Source organism: Alosa pseudoharengus, unplaced genomic scaffold (assembly GCF_046254945.1).
Source record: "Alosa pseudoharengus isolate Yale_2024_CS ecotype anadromous, Long Island Sound unplaced genomic scaffold, YU_APseudo_1.1 YU_APseudo_1.1_scf_3, whole genome shotgun sequence".
Classification (NCBI taxonomy): domain Eukaryota; kingdom Metazoa; phylum Chordata; class Actinopteri; order Clupeiformes; family Clupeidae; genus Alosa; species Alosa pseudoharengus.
Genome location: NW_027468718.1, coordinates 6122294 through 6144066, shown reverse-complemented (window position 1 = coordinate 6144066; position 21773 = coordinate 6122294). Strand labels below are relative to the sequence as shown.

General features: G+C 40.3%; 5 long non-coding RNA genes across 5 annotated transcripts; all 5 read right to left on the bottom strand.

Moving 5' to 3' along the window:
• Positions 1-548: 548 nt before the first annotated feature.
• Positions 549-1388, bottom strand: LOC143099577 (uncharacterized). The gene is made up of 3 exons (XR_012981673.1): positions 1226-1388; positions 1075-1144; positions 549-875 (listed from the first exon to the last, which is right to left on the bottom strand). It is a non-coding gene; the product is annotated as an uncharacterized LOC143099577 (long non-coding RNA).
• A 4051-nt stretch (positions 1389-5439) lies between these two features.
• On the bottom strand, positions 5440-6584 carry LOC143099576 (uncharacterized). The gene is made up of 3 exons (XR_012981672.1): positions 6422-6584; positions 6271-6340; positions 5440-6093 (listed from the first exon to the last, which is right to left on the bottom strand). It is a non-coding gene; the product is annotated as an uncharacterized LOC143099576 (long non-coding RNA).
• Positions 6585-10649: 4065 nt separating this feature from the next.
• On the bottom strand, positions 10650-12642 carry LOC143099575 (uncharacterized). Its single transcript, XR_012981671.1, has 4 exons — positions 12553-12642; positions 11632-11796; positions 11481-11550; positions 10650-11303 (listed from the first exon to the last, which is right to left on the bottom strand). It is a non-coding gene; the product is annotated as an uncharacterized LOC143099575 (long non-coding RNA).
• A 1447-nt stretch (positions 12643-14089) lies between these two features.
• Positions 14090-16116, bottom strand: LOC143099574 (uncharacterized). The gene is made up of 4 exons (XR_012981670.1): positions 16038-16116; positions 15102-15266; positions 14951-15020; positions 14090-14763 (listed from the first exon to the last, which is right to left on the bottom strand). It is a non-coding gene; the product is annotated as an uncharacterized LOC143099574 (long non-coding RNA).
• A 2403-nt stretch (positions 16117-18519) lies between these two features.
• On the bottom strand, positions 18520-20143 carry LOC143099573 (uncharacterized). The gene is made up of 4 exons (XR_012981669.1): positions 20083-20143; positions 19147-19311; positions 18996-19065; positions 18520-18816 (listed from the first exon to the last, which is right to left on the bottom strand). It is a non-coding gene; the product is annotated as an uncharacterized LOC143099573 (long non-coding RNA).
• Positions 20144-21773: the final 1630 nt, after the last annotated feature.

Sequence of the window (21773 nt, the reverse complement as noted above, 5' to 3'; positions counted from 1 at the left end):
CATAATGACCTGTTGCTTTTTCTATCCAGCAGGTGGCAGTCCAGGATAAGAAATAGCAGAGCCGTACACGGCTCTGAGAAATAGAAGTTCCAGAAAATAAACTAAATAGTAGGAACAAAGAAATTAATGCAGCATAGCCTACAAGTGCAAACGGAAATGTAATGTGTGAAGTTATTGGAATGGAAATAAATGAAACCACCTTCTAAATACTTTTGAAGATATTTTTTTAAGTGTGCAACAAATGTAGTCAATAGGGTAGGCTCAGCAAAACGTTAGCAAAGTTAACTTTGACAAGGCTGGCGGCTAGCATTATTGTCATCATAACTCGTAGGCCTAACTATAGATTGTTTTGCATTGACGTGCTACTTCAGACTTGATGAACTCCTATGGTAGGCAACGGAAATTCCTTACTGTAGAAATAGATAATTTATGCTCCTGTCAACAGTATTGGTCTGGCCGTTCTTGTTGAAACGTAGGCATAGGCTAAATGTTACATAGTAGATCTATACAACTTGTCAGTGCATAGAACATAACAGCACATAGACATGACAGTGTGTTATATATTCTATATATTATACATATAGATTGTTTATTTTAAACTACAAAACAATAATAAAAAATAAAAACATCAGAGCAGAGACACGGCATAACTGTTCAGTGTAGAGATGCAGAACACAGTGGTGTGGATGTTTTGTTTTTTTAAACCACATACATCACATCACAGCAGACATAGAATGTTTTTTTCTTTGTTTTTTTTAAAGAAACGTAGTGTCACTGTCCTGTAGAAGAGTTGTTGCAGGGTGGGTGGACCGGTGTTTGTATGAAGCCTCCACACCACAGCAAGGTCCCGGTCCTTGTGGAGGGGAAGTCAATGTCTGTAAACACACACACACACACACACACACACACACACACACACACACACACACACACACACACACGGCAAACAACTATGGCTTATTTTCAACCAGCTTTTATGGTGATTTTTGTCCTTCACAAAAACAGACAGAGTATTTAAGCAACTAATGTTTATTTTTATTAAAGAGAATTGTTTTTAAAGAAAACTATACATACTGAAGTGGTTGCTGAGAGGAGGAGAGACAGGAAGAGGGGACCACTGCTGGTGGGGCATCCCTGTACGTGCCTGACAACACACATCACAGCGTTAGCACAGTGCATCACTCATACATTACTCACAAGCATTCACATCAAAATGTATACTTACAGTACAGGGAGAGTCGACCTCAGCGCTCAAGCACTTTAGCGACAGGTGGAGGGTCTGAGGAGGAGGCACCTGGCTCCTTGTTCCGGGCCAGCACATAACTCCTCAGGAGGCCTATCCTGGACCCAGCTATCTATCACCGTCAGCTGTCGTACCCAATCCAGATAGCTGTAATAGAAAAACATTGTAATAAACTTCACTGACTAATTGCACTGTTAATATACATTAGCCGTTTGGTTTTGGGATAACATTGGTAACATCAATGTTAATGTCAGGACATCAGACCATTAGGATTCACGATAGGCGTGTTCGTCTTCATGCTGATCTGTGCAAGATCTGAGCAGATCTGACTTGAAGTGATGCATGCTGTGTTGAACACAATGAGGCCTCTAGGAGGCTACACAATCTGTGTCCATTCATTTCAATGCATTCTTATGGAAATCGCAGTTACACTTTAAACATAGGGTTTGTATATTTACGCTTCAAGTTTCGCTACAGCATTTATATCACAACCACCCAAGGGTCTTACGAAGATAACTACGTTTTCAGATTTTAATATCATGCATTATTCCGAATTTGAGAGGTCTCCTTAGGAGACTGTGTGTTTCCATTCATTCCTATGGGAAACGATCGCGGTTACACTTTAAACAGAAAGTTTGTATATTTACGCTTAGAATTTCGCTACAACATTTATATCACAGCTACCCAATGGTCTTACGAAGATAACTACGTTTTCAGATTTTCATTTTATGCATTTTTCCCAACGCGAGAGCTCTCGTTAGGAGGCTACACAATCTGTGCCCATTCATTTCAATGCATTCGCGGTTACACTTTAAACATTAAGTTCGTATATTATGGTTATGGTTATGGTTATGGTTATGGATTTAGCAGACGCCTTTGTCCAAAGCGACATATAAATACAAAACAACATAATAATATTTAAAAATGAACAGGGAACAGATTAAAATCTAGGTCAAATATAGTAAGGAGAATAGTTGTAGTACACAATAATATCAATTCAATCAATAGCCTAATAAAAAAAGCAATGTAAAAAAGGGGAAAGGCAATAATAAAACAATAATGTCAATTCAATCAATAATATAAAAACAATAACATGCTAAGACTACATTAAGGAGAATATCAATAATAAACAATAATGTCAAATTAATTAACAGCCCAATTAAAATAAAAACAACATTATATAAACCATAACACATAAGCGCTTAAACAACTAAGTATATGTTGAATAGGAATGTCTTTAGACCCCTCTTAAACGACCCAAAACTACCACAGGAACGGAGAGCACTGGGCAGTTCATTCCACCAACATGGAACCACTGAAGAAAAGAGTCTGGAATTAGACCCAGTTTTTATGACTGGTCGACACAACATACGCTCACCAGAAGACCGCAGTGGGCGGTTGGGCATGTAAGGCTTGATTATTGAATTAAAATAACTAGGAGCAGATCTAGTTAGTGTCCTATAGGCCAAAGTGAGAGATTTAAATTTAATTCTGGCTACTATAGGGAGCCAATGGAGAGTAACTAGGAGAGGAGTTACATGTGTCCTCTTTGGCTGATTGAAGACCAGGCGTGCTCCAGCATTTTGAATCAGCTGTAATGATCTTGTTACACAAGCGGGTAAGCCAGCTAATAGTGAATTACAATAGTCCAGCTTAGAGATGACCATGGTCTGAACAAGAAGTTGTGTGGAATCTTGTGTCAGATAAGGTCTGATCTTCCTAATGTTGTAAAGCATAAACCGGCATGATTTTGCAATAGAAGCTATATGCTCAGAGAAGTTAAGTCGGTCATCAATTACAACGCCCAAGTTTCGTGCCGATCTAGTTGGGGTCAGTGAAGTTGAGTCAAGCTGGATGTTAATCTGTTGGGGAATAGCTGTTTTAGCTGGAAACACCAAAAACTCTGTTTTTGAGAGATTAAGCTGAAGGTGCCGATCTTTTATCCAGGCTGAAATATCCTTAAGGCATGCAGAAATCCGGTGGGAAACACTAGAGTCATCAGGTGGGAAAGACAGGTAAAGTTGAGTGTCGTCTGCATAACAGTGATAGTCAAATCCATGGGAGCGAATGGTATCACCTAAGGAAGTGGTGTAAATAGAGAAAAGCAAGGGTCCTAATACTGATCCCTGAGGCACACCTGTGGTGAGGGCATGAGACTTAGATACCTGTCCCTGCCAAGACACGGTGAAAGAACGCGCTTTAAGGTAAGATTCAAACCAGTCAAGAGCTTTTCCAGAAATTCCCAGTTCAGATAGTATAGATAGGAGAATGTCATGGTTAACAGTATCAAAGGCTGCAGATAAATCTAGTAGAATTAATACTGATGACTGAGCAGAGGACTTAGCTACTCTCAATGCTTCAGTCACAGACAGAAGAGCAGTTTCAGTAGAATGACCACTCTTGAAACCATATTAACACTTCGAATTTCGCTACAGCATCACTGCTAAAGTTGTCCGACCACAGACAAAAAACGTAACGTACGTGTTGTTTAGATATGAAGAACTTTTCTTGCGAGCAGTGAAAAATAGAGTGACTACAGCGGAACAGACGTACGCTGAACTTCAACTCAAAACTTCACGCTGGGGAATTCAGCCAATCACGGACCAGAATGTAATAGAACAAGCCAATGAAAACATGCAAGGTTTGTTGTAAAGGCGGGACATGCAAATAAGACAAGCCAATGACGGGTCAGACAAATGAGACACAGATAAGACACAGGTAAAGAGCAGTGGCCGAGCAGTGGCCAGTTACCGTTCTTCGATGTTGGCCCCGATGGCGGCGTGAGCTGCCGTCCCGTGCGCGGGAGCCCACGGGCGCCTGGCTGCCGCTTTCCTACGCCTAGCCCCGCAGCCCTGCCTAAAATTGGATTAAACGATGCCCTCGAAGTATTTATCCCGAATAAATGTAGTGAAAAATGGGACGCAAGGCCGTTTGCGGCCATACAAATAAGACAAACGTGTAAATCAAAGGGTACACAGACGACCGGTTAAAGGACCAGTGTTGATTTCTCCCATCAAAGCATTTATGAACATGCTTTTTATGCCATTTGTCTATTTGTAATTGTAATAAATGTTTATTTGTTTGTTGTTTATTAAAGCATGGCTCTAGTTCAACCAGCTTTTATGGTGTGTTCATTTATTAATTGTTTATTAAAGCATGGCTTTATTTCAACCAGCTTTTATAGTGTGTTCGTTTATTAAAGCATGGCTTTATTTCAACCAGCTTTTATAGTGTGTTCATTTATTAATTGTTTATTAAAGCATGGTTTTATTTCAACCAGCTTTTATAGTGTGTTCATTTATTAATTGTTTATCTAAGCATGGCTTTATTTAGCATGCCTTAATTATTTCAACCAGTGTTTATGGTGTGTTTATTAATTTACTGTTTATTAAAACATGGCTTTATTTCAACCAGCTTTTATGGTGATTTTTGTCCTTCACAAAAACAGACATTGTATTTAAGCAACTAATGTTTATTTTTATTAAAGAGAATTTTTTTTTTTTAAAGAAAACTATACATACTGAAGTGGTTGCTGAGAGGAGGAGAGACAGGAAGAGGGGACCACTGCTGGTGGGGCGTCCCTGACAACACACATCACAGCGTTAGCACAGTGCATCACTCATACATTACTCACAAGCATTCACATCAAAATGTATACTTACAGTACAGGGAGAGTCGACCTCAGCGCTCAAGCACTTTAGCGACAGGTGAAGGGTCCGAGGAGGAGGCACCTGGCTCCTTGTCCGGGGCCAGCACATAACTCCTCTCTTTTATTATAATTGTCCCTTTGGGTCAGGCATCAGTATAGTGCCTGGTGTCAGATTTTTAGCATGATAAATGCAAATGACTGAAGTTAGCAGTCGCCGTCAATGACATGTGCAGAGTAGGCTACCCTAACACCATGGTAATGTGTGGAATACCACCTATGATTTATCTTTTTTTTTGGCCATTCAAACGTGTAGATTTTTGTTCACATAATGACCTGTTGCTTTTTCTATCCAGCAGGTGGCAGTCCAGGATAAGAAATAGCAGAGCCGTACACGGCTCTGAGAAATAGAAGTTCCAGAAAATAAACTAAATAGTAGGAACAAAGAAATTAATGCAGCATAGCCTACAAGTGCAAACGGAAATGTAATGTGTGAAGTTATTGGAATGGAAATAAATGAAACCACCTTCTAAATACTTTTTTGAAGATATTTTTTTAAGTGTGCAACAAATGTAGTCAATAGGGTAGGCTCAGCAAAACGTTAGCAAAGTTAACTTTGACAAGGCTGGCGGCTAGCATTATTGTCATCATAACTCGTAGGCCTAACTATAGATTGTTTTGCATTGACGTGCTACTTCAGACTTGATGAACTCCTATGGTAGGCAACGGAAATTCCTTACTGTAGAAATAGATAATTTATGCTCCTGTCAACAGTATTGGTCTGGCCGTTCTTGTTGAAACGTAGGCATAGGCTAAATGTTACATAGTAGGTCTATACAACTTGTCAGTGCATAGAACATAACAGCACATAGACATGACAGTGTGTTATATATTCTATATATTATACATATAGATTGTTTATTTTAAACTACAAAACAATAATAAAAAATAAAAACATCAGAGCAGAGACACGGCATAACTGTTCAGTGTAGAGATGCAGAACACAGTGGTGTGGATGTTTTGTTTTTTTAAACCACATACATCACATCACAGCAGACATAGAATGTTTTTTTCTTTGTTTTTTTTAAAGAAACGTAGTGTCACTGTCCTGTAGAAGAGTTGTTGGAGGGTGGCTGGACCGGTGTTTGTATGAAGCCTCCACACCTCGGCAAGGTCCCGGTCCTTGTGGAGGGGAAGTCAATGTCTGTAAACACACACACACACACACACACACACACACACACACACGGCAAACAACTATGGCTTATTTTCATCCAGCTTTTATGGTGATTTTTGTCCTTCACAAAAACAGACAGAGTATTTAAGCAACTAATGTTTATTTTTATTAAAGAGATTTTTTTTTAAAGAAAACTATACATACTGAAGTGGTTGCTGAGAGGAGGAGAGACAGGAAGAGGGGACCACTGCTGGTGGGGCGTCCCTGTACGTGCCTGACAACACACATCACAGCGTTAGCACAGTGCATCACTCATACATTACTCACAAGTATTCACATCAAAATGTATACTTACAGTACAGAGAGAGTCGACCTCAGCGCTCAAGCACTTTAGCGACAGGTGGAGGGTCTGAGGAGGAGGCACCTGGCTCCTTGTTCCGGGCCAGCACATAACTCCTCAGGAGGCCTATCCTGGACCCAGCTATCTATCACCGTCAGCTGTCGTACCCAATCCAGATAGCTGTAATAGAAAAACATTGTAATAAACTTCACTGACTAATTGCACTGTTATGTACATTAGCCGTTTGCCTCCCCTGGGGTTTTGGGATAACATTGGTAACATCAATGTTAATGTCAGGACATCAGACCATTAGGATTCACGATAGGCGTGTTCGTCTTCATGCAGATCAGTGCAAGATCTGAGCAGATCTGGCTTGAAGTGATGCATGCTGTGTTGAACACAATGAGGCCTCTAGGAGGCTACACAATCTGTGCCCATTCATTTCAATGCATTCTTATGGAAATCGCAGTTACACTTTAAACATAGGGTTTGTATATTTACGCTTCAAGTTATGCTACAACATTTATATCACAACCACCCAAGGGTCTTACGAAGATAACTACGTTTTCAGATTTTATTATCATGCATTATTCCGAATTTGAGAGGTCTCCTTAGGAGACTGTGTGTTTCCATTCATTCCTATGGGAAACGATCGATCGCGGTTACACTTTAAACAGAAAGTTTGTATATTTACGCTTAGAATTTCGCTACAACATTTATATCACAGCTACCCAATGGTCTTACGAAGATAACTACGTTTTCAGATTTTCATTTTATGCATTTTTCCCAACGCGAGAGCTCTCGTTAGGAGGCTACACAATCTGTGCCCATTCATTTCAATGCATTCGCGGTTACACTTTAAACATTAAGTTCGTATATTATGGTTATGGTTATGGTTATGGTTATGGATTTAGCAGACGCCTTTGTCCAAAGCGACATATAAATACAAAACAACATAATAATATTTAAAAATGAACAGGGAACAGATTAAAATCTAGGTCAAATATAGTAAGGAGAATAGTTGTAGTACACAATAATATCAATTCAATCAATAGCCTAATAAAAAAAGCAATGTAAAAAAGGGGAAAGGCAATAATAAAACAATAATGTCAATTAAATCAATAATATAAAAACAATAACATGCTAAGACTACATTAAGGAGAATATCAATAATAAACAATAATGTCAAATTAATTAACAGCCCAATTAAAATAAAAACAACATTATATAAACCATAACACATAAGCGCTTAAACAACTAAGTATATGTTGAATAGGAATGTCTTTAGACCCCTCTTAAACGACCCAAAACTACCACAGGAACGGAGAGCACTGGGCAGTTCATTCCACCAACATGGAACCACTGAAGAAAAGAGTCTGGAATTAGACCCAGTTTTTATGACTGGTCGACACAACATACGCTCACCAGAAGACCGCAGTGGGCGGTTGGGCATGTAAGGCTTGATTATTGAATTAAAATAACTAGGAGCAGATCTAGTTAGTGTCCTATAGGCCAAAGTGAGAGATTTAAATTTAATTCTGGCTACTATAGGGAGCCAATGGAGAGTAACTAGGAGAGGAGTTACATGTGTCCTCTTTGGCTGATTGAAGACCAGGCGTGCTCCAGCATTTTGAATCAGCTGTAATGATCTTGTTACACAAGCGGGTAAGCCAGCTAATAGTGAATTACAATAGTCCAGCTTAGAGATGACCATGGTCTGAACAAGAAGTTGTGTGGAATCTTGTGTCAGATAAGGTCTGATCTTCCTAATGTTGTAAAGCATAAACCGGCATGATTTTGCAATAGAAGCTATATGCTCAGAGAAGTTAAGTCGGTCATCAATTACAACGCCCAAGTTTCGTGCCGATCTAGTTGGGGTCAGTGAAGTTGAGTCAAGCTGGATGTTAATCTGTTGGGGAATAGCTGTTTTAGCTGGAAACACCAAAAACTCTGTTTTTGAGAGATTAAGCTGAAGGTGCCGATCTTTCATCCAGGCTGAAATATCCTTAAGGCATGCAGAAATCCGGTGGGAAACACTAGAGTCATCAGGTGGGAAAGACAGGTAAAGTTGAGTGTCGTCTGCATAACAGTGATAGTCAAATCCATGGGAGCGAATGGTATCACCTAAGGAAGTGGTGTAAATAGAGAAAAGCAAGGGTCCTAATACTGATCCCTGAGGCACACCTGTGGTGAGGGCATGAGACTTAGATACCTGTCCCTGCCAAGACACGGTGAAAGAACGCGCTTTAAGGTAAGATTCAAACCAGTCAAGAGCTTTTCCAGAAATTCCCAGTTCAGATAGTATAGATAGGAGAATGTCATGGTTAACAGTATCAAAGGCTGCAGATAAATCTAGTAGAATTAATACTGATGACTGAGCAGAGGACTTAGCTACTCTCAATGCTTCAGTCACAGACAGAAGAGCAGTTTCAGTAGAATGACCACTCTTGAAACCATATTAACACTTCGAATTTCGCTACAGCATCACTGCTAAAGTTGTCCGACCACAGACAAAAAACGTAACGTACGTGTTGTTTAGATATGAAGAACTTTTCTTGCGAGCAGTGAAAAATAGAGTGACTACAGCGGAACAGACGTACGCTGAACTTCAACTCAAAACTTCACGCTGGGGAATTCAGCCAATCACGGACCAGAATGTAATAGAACAAGCCAATGAAAACATGCAAGGTTTGTTGTAAAGGCGGGACATGCAAATAAGACAAGCCAATGACGGGTCAGACAAATGAGACACAGATAAGACACAGGTAAAGAGCAGTGGCCGAGCAGTGGCCAGTTACCGTTCTTCGATGTTGGCCCCGATGGCGGCGTGAGCTGCCGTCCCGTGCGCGGGAGCCCACGGGCGCCTGGCTGCCGCTTTCCTACGCCTAGCCCCGCAGCCCTGCCTAAAATTGGATTAAACGATGCCCTCGAAGTATTTATCCCGAATAAATGTAGTGAAAAATGGGACGCAAGGCCGTTTGCGGCCATACAAATAAGACAAACGTGTAAATCAAAGGGTACACAGACGACCGGTTAAAGGACCAGTGTTGATTTCTCCCATCAAAGCATTTATGAACATGCTTTTTATGCCATTTGTCTATTTGTAATTGTAATAAATGTTTATTTGTTTGTTGTTTATTAAAGCATGGCTCTAGTTCAACCAGCTTTTATGGTGTGTTCATTTATTAATTGTTTATTAAAGCATGGCTTTATTTCAACCAGCTTTTATAGTGTGTTCGTTTATTAAAGCATGGCTTTATTTCAACCAGCTTTTATAGTGTGTTCATTTATTAATTGTTTATTAAAGCATGGTTTTATTTCAACCAGCTTTTATAGTGTGTTCATTTATTAATTGTTTATCTAAGCATGGCTTTATTTAGCATGCCTTAATTATTTCAACCAGTGTTTATGGTGTGTTTATTAATTTACTGTTTATTAAAACATGGCTTTATTTCAACCAGCTTTTATGGTGATTTTTGTCCTTCACAAAAACAGACATTGTATTTAAGCAACTAATGTTTATTTTTATTAAAGAGAATTTTTTTTTTTTAAAGAAAACTATACATACTGAAGTGGTTGCTGAGAGGAGGAGAGACAGGAAGAGGGGACCACTGCTGGTGGGGCGTCCCTGACAACACACATCACAGCGTTAGCACAGTGCATCACTCATACATTACTCACAAGCATTCACATCAAAATGTATACTTACAGTACAGGGAGAGTCGACCTCAGCGCTCAAGCACTTTAGCGACAGGTGAAGGGTCCGAGGAGGAGGCACCTGGCTCCTTGTCCGGGGCCAGCACATAACTCCTCTCTTTTATTATAATTGTCCCTTTGGGTCAGGCATCAGTATAGTGCCTGGTGTCAGATTTTTAGCATGATAAATGCAAATGACTGAAGTTAGCAGTCGCCGTCAATGACATGTGCAGAGTAGGCTACCCTAACACCATGGTAATGTGTGGAATACCACCTATGATTTATCTTTTTTTTTGGCCATTCAAACGTGTAGATTTTTGTTCACATAATGACCTGTTGCTTTTTCTATCCAGCAGGTGGCAGTCCAGGATAAGAAATAGCAGAGCCGTACACGGCTCTGAGAAATAGAAGTTCCAGAAAATAAACTAAATAGTAGGAACAAAGAAATTAATGCAGCATAGCCTACAAGTGCAAACGGAAATGTAATGTGTGAAGTTATTGGAATGGAAATAAATGAAACCACCTTCTAAATACTTTTTTGAAGATATTTTTTTAAGTGTGCAACAAATGTAGTCAATAGGGTAGGCTCAGCAAAACGTTAGCAAAGTTAACTTTGACAAGGCTGGCGGCTAGCATTATTGTCATCATAACTCGTAGGCCTAACTATAGATTGTTTTGCATTGACGTGCTACTTCAGACTTGATGAACTCCTATGGTAGGCAACGGAAATTCCTTACTGTAGAAATAGATAATTTATGCTCCTGTCAACAGTATTGGTCTGGCCGTTCTTGTTGAAACGTAGGCATAGGCTAAATGTTACATAGTAGGTCTATACAACTTGTCAGTGCATAGAACATAACAGCACATAGACATGACAGTGTGTTATATATTCTATATATTATACATATAGATTGTTTATTTTAAACTACAAAACAATAATAAAAAATAAAAACATCAGAGCAGAGACACGGCATAACTGTTCAGTGTAGAGATGCAGAACACAGTGGTGTGGATGTTTTGTTTTTTTAAACCACATACATCACATCACAGCAGACATAGAATGTTTTTTTCTTTGTTTTTTTTAAAGAAACGTAGTGTCACTGTCCTGTAGAAGAGTTGTTGGAGGGTGGCTGGACCGGTGTTTGTATGAAGCCTCCACACCTCGGCAAGGTCCCGGTCCTTGTGGAGGGGAAGTCAATGTCTGTAAACACACACACACACACACACACACACACACACACACACGGCAAACAACTATGGCTTATTTTCATCCAGCTTTTATGGTGATTTTTGTCCTTCACAAAAACAGACAGAGTATTTAAGCAACTAATGTTTATTTTTATTAAAGAGATTTTTTTTTAAAGAAAACTATACATACTGAAGTGGTTGCTGAGAGGAGGAGAGACAGGAAGAGGGGACCACTGCTGGTGGGGCGTCCCTGTACGTGCCTGACAACACACATCACAGCGTTAGCACAGTGCATCACTCATACATTACTCACAAGTATTCACATCAAAATGTATACTTACAGTACAGAGAGAGTCGACCTCAGCGCTCAAGCACTTTAGCGACAGGTGGAGGGTCTGAGGAGGAGGCACCTGGCTCCTTGTTCCGGGCCAGCACATAACTCCTCAGGAGGCCTATCCTGGACCCAGCTATCTATCACCGTCAGCTGTCGTACCCAATCCAGATAGCTGTAATAGAAAAACATTGTAATAAACTTCACCTAATTGCACTGTTATGTACATTAGCCGTTTGCCTCCCCTGGGGTTTTGGGATTGGTAACATCAATGTTAATGTCAGGACATCAGACCATTAGGATTCACGATAGGCGTGTTCGTCTTCATGCAGATCAGTGCAAGATCTGAGCAGATCTGACTTGAAGTGATGCATGCTGTGTTGAACACAATGAGGCCTCTAGGAGGCTACACAATCTGTGCCCATTCATTTCAATGCATTCTTATGGAAATCGCAGTTACACTTTAAACATAGGGTTTGTATATTTACGCTTCAAGTTATGCTACAACATTTATATCACAACCACCCAAGGGTCTTACGAAGATAACTACGTTTTCAGATTTTATTATCATGCATTATTCCGAATTTGAGAGGTCTCCTTAGGAGACTGTGTGTTTCCATTCATTCCTATGGGAAACGATCGCGGTTACACTTTAAACAGAAAGTTTGTATATTTACGCTTAGAATTTCGCTACAACATTTATATCACAGCTACCCAATGGTCTTACGAAGATAACTACGTTTTCAGATTTTCATTTTATGCATTTTTCCCAACGCAAGAGCTCTCGTTAGGAGGCTACACAATCTGTGCCCATTCATTTCAATGCATTCGCGGTTACACTTTAAACATTAAGTTCGTATATTAGCACTTCGAATTTCGCTACAGCATCACTGCTAAAGTTGTCCGACCACAGACAAAAAACGTAACGTACGTGTTGTTTAGATATGAAGAACTTTTCTTGCGAGCAGTGAAAAATAGAGTGACTACAGCGGAACAGACGTACGCTGAACTTCAACTCAAAACTTCACGCTGGGGAATTCAGCCAATCACGGACCAGAATGTAATAGAACAAGCCAATGAAAACATGCAAGGTTTGTTGTAAAGGCGGGACATGCAAATAAGACAAGCCAATGACGGGTCAGACAAATGAGACACAGATAAGACACAGGTAAAGAGCAGTGGCCGAGCAGTGGCCAGTTACCGTTCTTCGATGTTGGCCCCGATGGCGGCGTGAGCTGCCGTCCCGTGCGCGGGAGCCCACGGGCGCCTGGCTGCCGCTTTCCTAGACCTAGCCCCGCAGCCCTGCCTAAAATTGGATTAAACGATGCCCTCGAAGTATTTATCCCGAATAAATGTAGTGAAAAATGGGACGCAAGGCCGTTTGCGGCCATACAAATAAGACAAACGTGTCAATCAAAGGGTACACAGACGACCGGTTAAAGGACCAGTGTTGATTTCTCCCATCAAAGCATTTATGAACATGCTTTTTATGCCATTTGTCTATTTGTAATTGTAATAAATGTTTATTTGTTTGTTGTTTATTAAAGCATGGCTCTATTTCAACCAGCTTTTATGGTGTGTTCATTTATTAATTGTTTATCTAAGCATGGCTTTATTTAGCATGCCTTAATTATTTCAACCAGTGTTTATGGTGTGTTCATTAATTTACTGTTTATTAAAACATGGCTTTATTTCAACCAGCTTTTATGGTGATTTTGTCCTTCACAAAAACAGACAGAGTATTTAAGCAACTAATGTTTATTTTTATTAAAGAGAAAAATTTTTTTTTAAAGAAAACTATACATACTGAAGTGGTTGCTGAGAGGAGGAGAGACAGGAAGAGGGGACCACTGCTGGTGGGGCGTCCCTGACAACATGACAACACACATCACAGCGTTAGCACAGTGCATCACTCATACATTACTCACAAGCATTCACATCAAAATGTATACTTACAGTACAGGGAGAGTCGACCTCAGCGCTCAAGCACTTTAGCGACAGGTGAAGGGTCCGAGGAGGAGGCACCTGGCTCCTTGTCCGGGGCCAGCACATAACTCCTCTCTTTTATTATAATTGTCCCTTTGGGTCAGGCATCAGTATAGTGCCTGGTGTCAGATTTTTAGCATGATAAATGCAAATGACTGAAGTTAGCAGTCACCGTCAATGACATGTGCAGAGTAGGCTACCCTAACACCATGGTAATGTGTGGAATACCACCTATGATTTATCTTTTTTTTTGGCCATTCAAACGTGTAGATTTTTGTTCACATAATGACCTGTTGCTTTTTCTATCCAGCAGGTGGCAGTCCAGGATAAGAAATAGCAGAGCCGTACACGGCTCTGAGAAATAGAAGTTCCAGAAAATAAACTAAATAGTAGGAACAAAGAAATTAATGCAGCATAGCCTACAAGTGCAAACGGAAATGTAATGTGTGAAGTTATTGGAATGGAAATAAATAAAACCACCTTCTAAATACTTTTGAAGATATTTTTTTAAGTGTGCAACAAATGTAGTCAATAGGGTAGGCTCAGCAAAACGTTAGCAAAGTTAACTTTGACAAGGCTGGCGGCTAGCATTATTGTCATCATAACTCGTAGGCCTAACTATAGATTGTTTTGCATTGACGTGCTACTTCAGACTTGATGAACTCCTATGGTAGGCAACGGAAATTCCTTACTGTAGAAATAGATAATTTATGCTCCTGTCAACAGTATTGGTCTGGCCGTTCTTGTTGAAACGTAGGCATAGGCTAAATGTTACATAGTAGGTCTATACAACTTGTCAGTGCATAGAACATAACAGCACATAGACATGACAGTGTGTTATATATTCTATATATTATACATATAGATTGTTTATTTTAAACTACAAAACAATAATAAAAAATAAAAACATCAGAGCAGAGACACGGCATAACTGTTCAGTGTAGAGATGCAGAACACAGTGGTGTGGATGTTTTGTTTTTTTAAACCACATACATCACATCACAGCAGACATAGAATGTTTTTTTCTTTGTTTTTTTTAAAGAAACGTAGTGTCACTGTCCTGTAGAAGAGTTGTTGCAGGGTGGGTGGACCGGTGTTTGTATGAAGCCTCCACACCACGGCAAGGTCCCGGTCCTTGTGGAGGGGAAGTCAATGTCTGTAAACACACACACACACACACACACACACACACACACACACACACACACACGGCAAACAACTATGGCTTATTTTCAACCAGCTTTTATGGTGATTTTTGTCCTTCACAAAAACAGACAGAGTATTTAAGCAACTAATGTTTATTTTTATTAAAGAGAATTGTTTTTAAAGAAAACTATACATACTGAAGTGGTTGCTGAGAGGAGGAGAGACAGGAAGAGGGGACCACTGCTGGTGGGGCATCCCTGTACGTGCCTGACAACACACATCACAGCGTTAGCACAGTGCATCACTCATACATTACTCACAAGCATTCACATCAAAATGTATACTTACAGTACAGGGAGAGTCGACCTCAGCGCTCAAGCACTTTAGCGACAGGTGGAGGGTCTGAGGAGGAGGCACCTGGCTCCTTGTTCCGGGCCAGCACATAACTCCTCAGGAGGCCTATCCTGGACCCAGCTATCTATCACCGTCAGCTGTCGTACCCAATCCAGATAGCTGTAATAGAAAAACATTGTAATAAACTTCACTGACTAATTGCACTGTTAATATACATTAGCCGTTTGCCTCCCCTGGGGTTTTGGGATAACATTGGTAACATCAATGTTAATGTCAGGACATCAGACCATTAGGATTCACGATAGGCGTGTTCGTCTTCATGCAGATCTGTGCAAGATCTGAGCAGATCTGACTTGAAGTGATGCATGCTGTGTTGAACACAATGAGGCCTCTAGGAGGCTACACAATCTGTGTCCATTCATTTCAATGCATTCTTATGGAAATCGCAGTTACACTTTAAACATAGGGTTTGTATATTTACGCTTCAAGTTTCGCTACAGCATTTATATCACAACCACCCAAGGGTCTTACGAAGATAACTACGTTTTCAGATTTTAATATCATGCATTATTCCGAATTTGAGAGGTCTCCTTAGGAGACTGTGTGTTTCCATTCATTCCTATGGGAAACGATCGCGGTTACACTTTAAACAGAAAGTTTGTATATTTACGCTTAGAATTTCGCTACAACATTTATATCACAGCTACCCAATGGTCTTACGAAGATAACTACGTTTTCAGATTTTCATTTTATGCATTTTTCCCAACGCGAGAGCTCTCGTTAGGAGGCTACACAATCTGTGCCCATTCATTTCAATGCATTCGCGGTTACACTTTAAACATTAAGTTCGTATATTAACACTTCGAATTTCGCTACAGCATCTACATCACTGCTAAAGTTCTCCGACCACATACAAAAAACGTAACGTACGTGTTGTTTAGATATGAAGAACTTTTCTTGCGAGCAGTGAAAAATAGAGTGACTACAGCGGAACAGACGTACGCTGAACTTTAACTCAAAACTTCACGCTGGGGAATTCAGCCAATCACGGACCAGAATGTAATAGAACAAGCCAATGAAAACATGCAAGGTTTGTTGTAAAGGCGGGACATGCAAATAAGACAAGCCAATGACGGGTCAGACAAATGAGACACAGATAAGACACAGGTAAAGAGCAGTGGCCGAGCAGTGGCCAGGAGGCTACACAATCTGTGCCCATTCATTTCAATGCATTCGCGGTTACACTTTAAACATTAAGTTCGTATATTAACACTTCGAATTTCGCTACAGCATCTACATCACTGCTAAAGTTGTCCGACCACATACAAAAAACGTAACGTACGTGTTGTTTAGATATGAAGAACTTTTCTTGCGAGCAGTGAAAAATAGAGTGACTACAGCGGAACAGACGTACGCTGAACTTCAACTCAAAACTTCACGCTGGGGAATTCAGCAAATCACGGACCAGAATGTAATAGAACAAGCCAATGAAAACATGCAAGGTTTGTTGTAAAGGCGGGACATGCAAATAAGACAAGCCAATGACGGGTCAGACAAATGAGACACAGATAAGACACAGGTAAAAAGCAGTGGCCGAGCAGTGGCCAGTTACCGTTCTTCGATGTTGGCCCCGATGGCGGCGTGAGCTGCCGTCCCGTGCGCGGGAGCCCACGGGCGCCTGGCTGCCGCTTTCCTAGACCTAGCCCCGCAGCCCTGCCTAAAATTGGATTAAACGATGCCCTCGAAGTATTTATCCCGAATAAATGTAGTGAAAAATGGGACGCAAGGCCGTTTGCGGCCATACAAATAAGACAAACGTGTCAATCAAAGGGTACACAGACGACCGGTTAAAGGACCAGTGTTGATTTCTCCCATCAAAGCATTTATGAACATGCTTTTTATGCCATTTGTCTATTTGTAATTGTAATAAATGTTTATTTGTTTGTTGTTTATTAAAGCATGGCTCTAGTTCAACCAGCTTTTATGGTGTGTTCATTTATTAATTGTTTATTAAAGCATGGCTTTATTTCAACCAGCTTTTATAGTGTGTTCGTTTATTAAAGCATGGCTTTATTTCAACCAGCTTTTATAGTGTGTTCATTTATTAATTGTTTATTAAAGCATGGTTTTATTTCGACCAGCTTTTATAGTGTGTTCATTTATTAATTGTTTATCTAAGCATGGCTTTATTTAGCATGCCTTAATTATTTCAACCAGTGTTTATGGTGTGTTTATTAATTTACTGTTTATTAAAACATGGCTTTATTTCAACCAGCTTTTATGGTGATTTTTGTCCTTCACAAAAACAGACAGAGTATTTAAGCAACTAATGTTTATTTTTATTAAAGAGAATTTTTTTTTTTTAAAGAAAACTATACATACTGAAGTGGTTGCTGAGAGGAGGAGAGACAGGAAGAGGGGACCACTGCTGGTGGGGCGTCCCTGACAACACACATCACAGCGTTAGCACAGTGCATCACTCATACATTACTCACAAGCATTCACATCAAAATGTATACTTACAGTACAGGGAGAGTCGACCTTAGCGCTCAAGCACTTTAGCGACAGGTGGAGGGTCCGAGGAGGAGGCACCTGGCTCCTTGTCCGGGGCCAGCACATAACTCCTCTCTTTTATTATAATTGTCCCTTTGGGTCAGGCATCAGTATAGTGCCTGGTGTCAGATTTTTAGCATGATAAATGCAAATGACTGAAGTTAGCAGTCACCGTCAATGACATGTGCAGAGTAGGCTACCCTAACACCATGGTAATGTTTGGAATATCACCTATGATTTATCTTTTTTTTTGGCCATTCAAACGTGTAGATTTTTGTTCACATAATGACCTGTTGCTTTTTCTATCCAGCAGGTGGCAGTCCAGGATAAGAAATAGCAGAGCCGTACACGGCTCTGAGAAATAGAAGTTCCAGAAAATAAACTAAATAGTAGGAACAAAGAAATTAATGCAGCATAGCCTACAAGTGCAAACGGAAATGTAATGTGTGAAGTTATTGGAATGGAAATAAATGAAACCACCTTCTAAATACTTTTGAAGATATTTTTTTAAGTGTGCAACAAATGTAGTCAATAGGGTAGGCTCAGCAAAACGTTAGCAAAGTTAACTTTGACAAGGCTGGCGGCTAGCATTATTGTCATCATAACTCGTAGGCCTAACTATAGATTGTTTTGCATTGACGTGCTACTTCAGACTTGATGAACTCCTATGGTAGGCAACGGAAATTCCTTACTGTAGAAATAGATAATTTATGCTCCTGTCAACAGTATTGGTCTGGCCGTTCTTGTTGAAACGTAGGCATAGGCTAAATGTTACATAGTAGGTCTATACAACTTGTCAGTGCATAGAACATAACAGCACATAGACATGACAGTGTGTTATATATTATATATATTATACATATAGATTGTTTATTTTAAACTACAAAACAATAATAAAAAATAAAAACATCAGAGCAGAGACACGGCATAACTGTTCAGTGTAGAGATGCAGAACACAGTGGTGTGGATGTTTTGTTTTTTTAAACCACATACATCACATCACAGCAGACATAGAATGTTTTTTTCTTTGTTTTTTTTAAAGAAACGTAGTGTCACTGTCCTGTAGAAGAGTTGTTGCAGGGTGGGTGGACCGGTGTTTGTATGAAGCCTCCACACCACGGCAAGGTCCCGGTCCTTGTGGAGGGGAAGTCAATGTCTGTAAACACACACACACACACACACACACACACACACACACACACGGCAAACAACTATGGCTTATTTTCAACCAGCTTTTATGGTGATTTTTGTCCTTCACAAAAACAGACAGAGTATTTAAGCAACTAATGTTTATTTTTATTAAAGAGAATTGTTTTTAAAGAAAACTATACATACTGAAGTGGTTGCTGAGAGGAGGAGAGACAGGAAGAGGGGACCACTGCTGGTGGGGCATCCCTGTACGTGCCTGACAACACACATCACAGCGTTAGCACAGTGCATCACTCATACATTACTCACAAGCATTCACATCAAAATGTATACTTACAGTACAGGGAGAGTCGACCTCAGCGCTCAAGCACTTTAGCGACAGGTGGAGGGTCTGAGGAGGAGGCACCTGGCTCCTTGTTCCGGGCCAGCACATAACTCCTCAGGAGGCCTATCCTGGACCCAGCTATCTATCACCGTCAGCTGTCGTACCCAATCCAGATAGCTGTAATAGAAAAACATTGTAATAAACTTCACTGACTAATTGCACTGTTAATATACATTAGCCGTTTGCCTCCCCTGGGGTTTTGGGATAACATTGGTAACATCAATGTTAATGTCAGGACATCAGACCATTAGGATTCACGATAGGCGTGTTCGTCTTCATGCAGATCTGTGCAAGATCTGAGCAGATCTGACTTGAAGTGATGCATGCTGTGTTGAACACAATGAGGCCTCTAGGAGGCTACACAATCTGTGTCCATTCATTTCAATGCATTCTTATGGAAATCGCAGTTACACTTTAAACATAGGGTTTGTATATTTACGCTTCAAGTTTCGCTACAGCATTTATATCACAACCACCCAAGGGTCTTACGAAGATAACTACGTTTTCAGATTTTAATATCATGCATTATTCCGAATTTGAGAGGTCTCCTTAGGAGACTGTGTGTTTCCATTCATTCCTATGGGAAACGATCGCGGTTACACTTTAAACAGAAAGTTTGTATATTTACGCTTAGAATTTCGCTACAACATTTATATCACAGCTACCCAATGGTCTTACGAAGATAACTACGTTTTCAGATTTTCATTTTATGCATTTTTCCCAACGCGAGAGCTCTCGTTAGGAGGCTACACAATCTGTGCCCATTCATTTCAATGCATTCGCGGTTACACTTTAAACATTAAGTTCGTATATTAACACTTCGAATTTCGCTACAGCATCTACATCACTGCTAAAGTTGTCCGACCACATACAAAAAACGTAACGTACGTGTTGTTTAGATATGAAGAACTTTTCTTGCTAGCAGTGAAAAATAGAGTGACTACAGCGGAACAGACGTACGCTGAACTTCAACTCAAAACTTCACGCTGGGGAATTCAGCCAATCACGGACCAGAATGTAATAGAACAAGCCAATGAAAACATGCAAGGTTTGTTGTAAAGGCGGGACATGCAAATAAGACAAGCCAATGACGGGTCAGACAAATGAGACACAGATAAGACACAGGTAAAGAGCAGTGGCCGAGCAGTGGCCAGGAGGCTACACAATCTGTGCCCATTCATTTCAATGCATTCGCGGTTACACTTTAAACATTAAGTTCGTATATTAACACTTCGAATTTCGCTACAGCATCTACATCACTGCTAAAGTTGTCCGACCACATACAAAAAACGTAACGTACGTGTTGTTTAGATATGAAGAACTTTTCTTGCGAGCAGTGAAAAATAGAGTGACTACAGCGGAACAGACGTACGCTGAACTTCAACTCAAAACTTCACGCTGGGGAATTCAGCCAATCACGGACCAGAATGTAATAGAACAAGCCAATGAAAACATGCAAGGTTTGTTGTAAAGGCGGGACATGCAAATAAGACAAGCCAATGACGGGTCAGACAAATGAGACACAGATAAGACACAGGTAAAGAGCAGTGGCCGAGCAGTGGCCAGTTACCGTTCTTCGATGTTGGCCCCGATGGCGGCGTGAGCTGCCGTCCCGTGCGCGGGAGCCCACGGGCGCCTGGCTGCCGCTTTCCTAGACCTAGCCCCGCAGCCCTGCCTAAAATTGGATTAAACGATGCCCTCGAAGTATTTATCCCGAATAAATGTAGTGAAAAATGGGACGCAAGGCCGTTTGCGGCCATACAAATAAGACAAACGTGTCAATCAAAGGGTACACAGACGACCGGTTAAAGGACCAGTGTTGATTTCTCCCATCAAAGCATTTATGAACATGCTTTTTATGCCATTTGTCTATTTGTAATTGTAATAAATGTTTATTTGTTTGTTGTTTATTAAAGCATGGCTCTAGTTCAACCAGCTTTTATGGTGTGTTCATTTATTAATTGTTTATTAAAGCATGGCTTTATTTCAACCAGCTTTTATAGTGTGTTCGTTTATTAAAGCATGGCTTTATTTCAACCAGCTTTTATAGTGTGTTCATTTATTAATTGTTTATTAAAGCATGGTTTTATTTCAACCAGCTTTTATAGTGTGTTCATTTATTAATTGTTTATCTAAGCATGGCTTTATTTAGCATGCCTTAATTATTTCAACCAGTGTTTATGGTGTGTTTATTAATTTACTGTTTATTAAAACATGGCTTTATTTCAACCAGCTTTTATGGTGATTTTTGTCCTTCACAAAAACAGACAGAGTATTTAAGCAACTAATGTTTATTTTTATTAAAGAGAATTTTTTTTTTTAAAGAAAACTATACATACTGAAGTGGTTGCTGAGAGGAGGAGAGACAGGAAGAGGGGACCACTGCTGGTGGGGCGTCCCTGACAACACACATCACAGCGTTAGCACAGTGCATCACTCATACATTACTCACAAGCATTCACATCAAAATGTATACTTACAGTACAGGGAGAGTCGACCTTAGCGCTCAAGCACTTTAGCGACAGGTGGAGGGTCCGAGGAGGAGGCACCTGGCTCCTTGTCCGGGGCCAGCACATAAC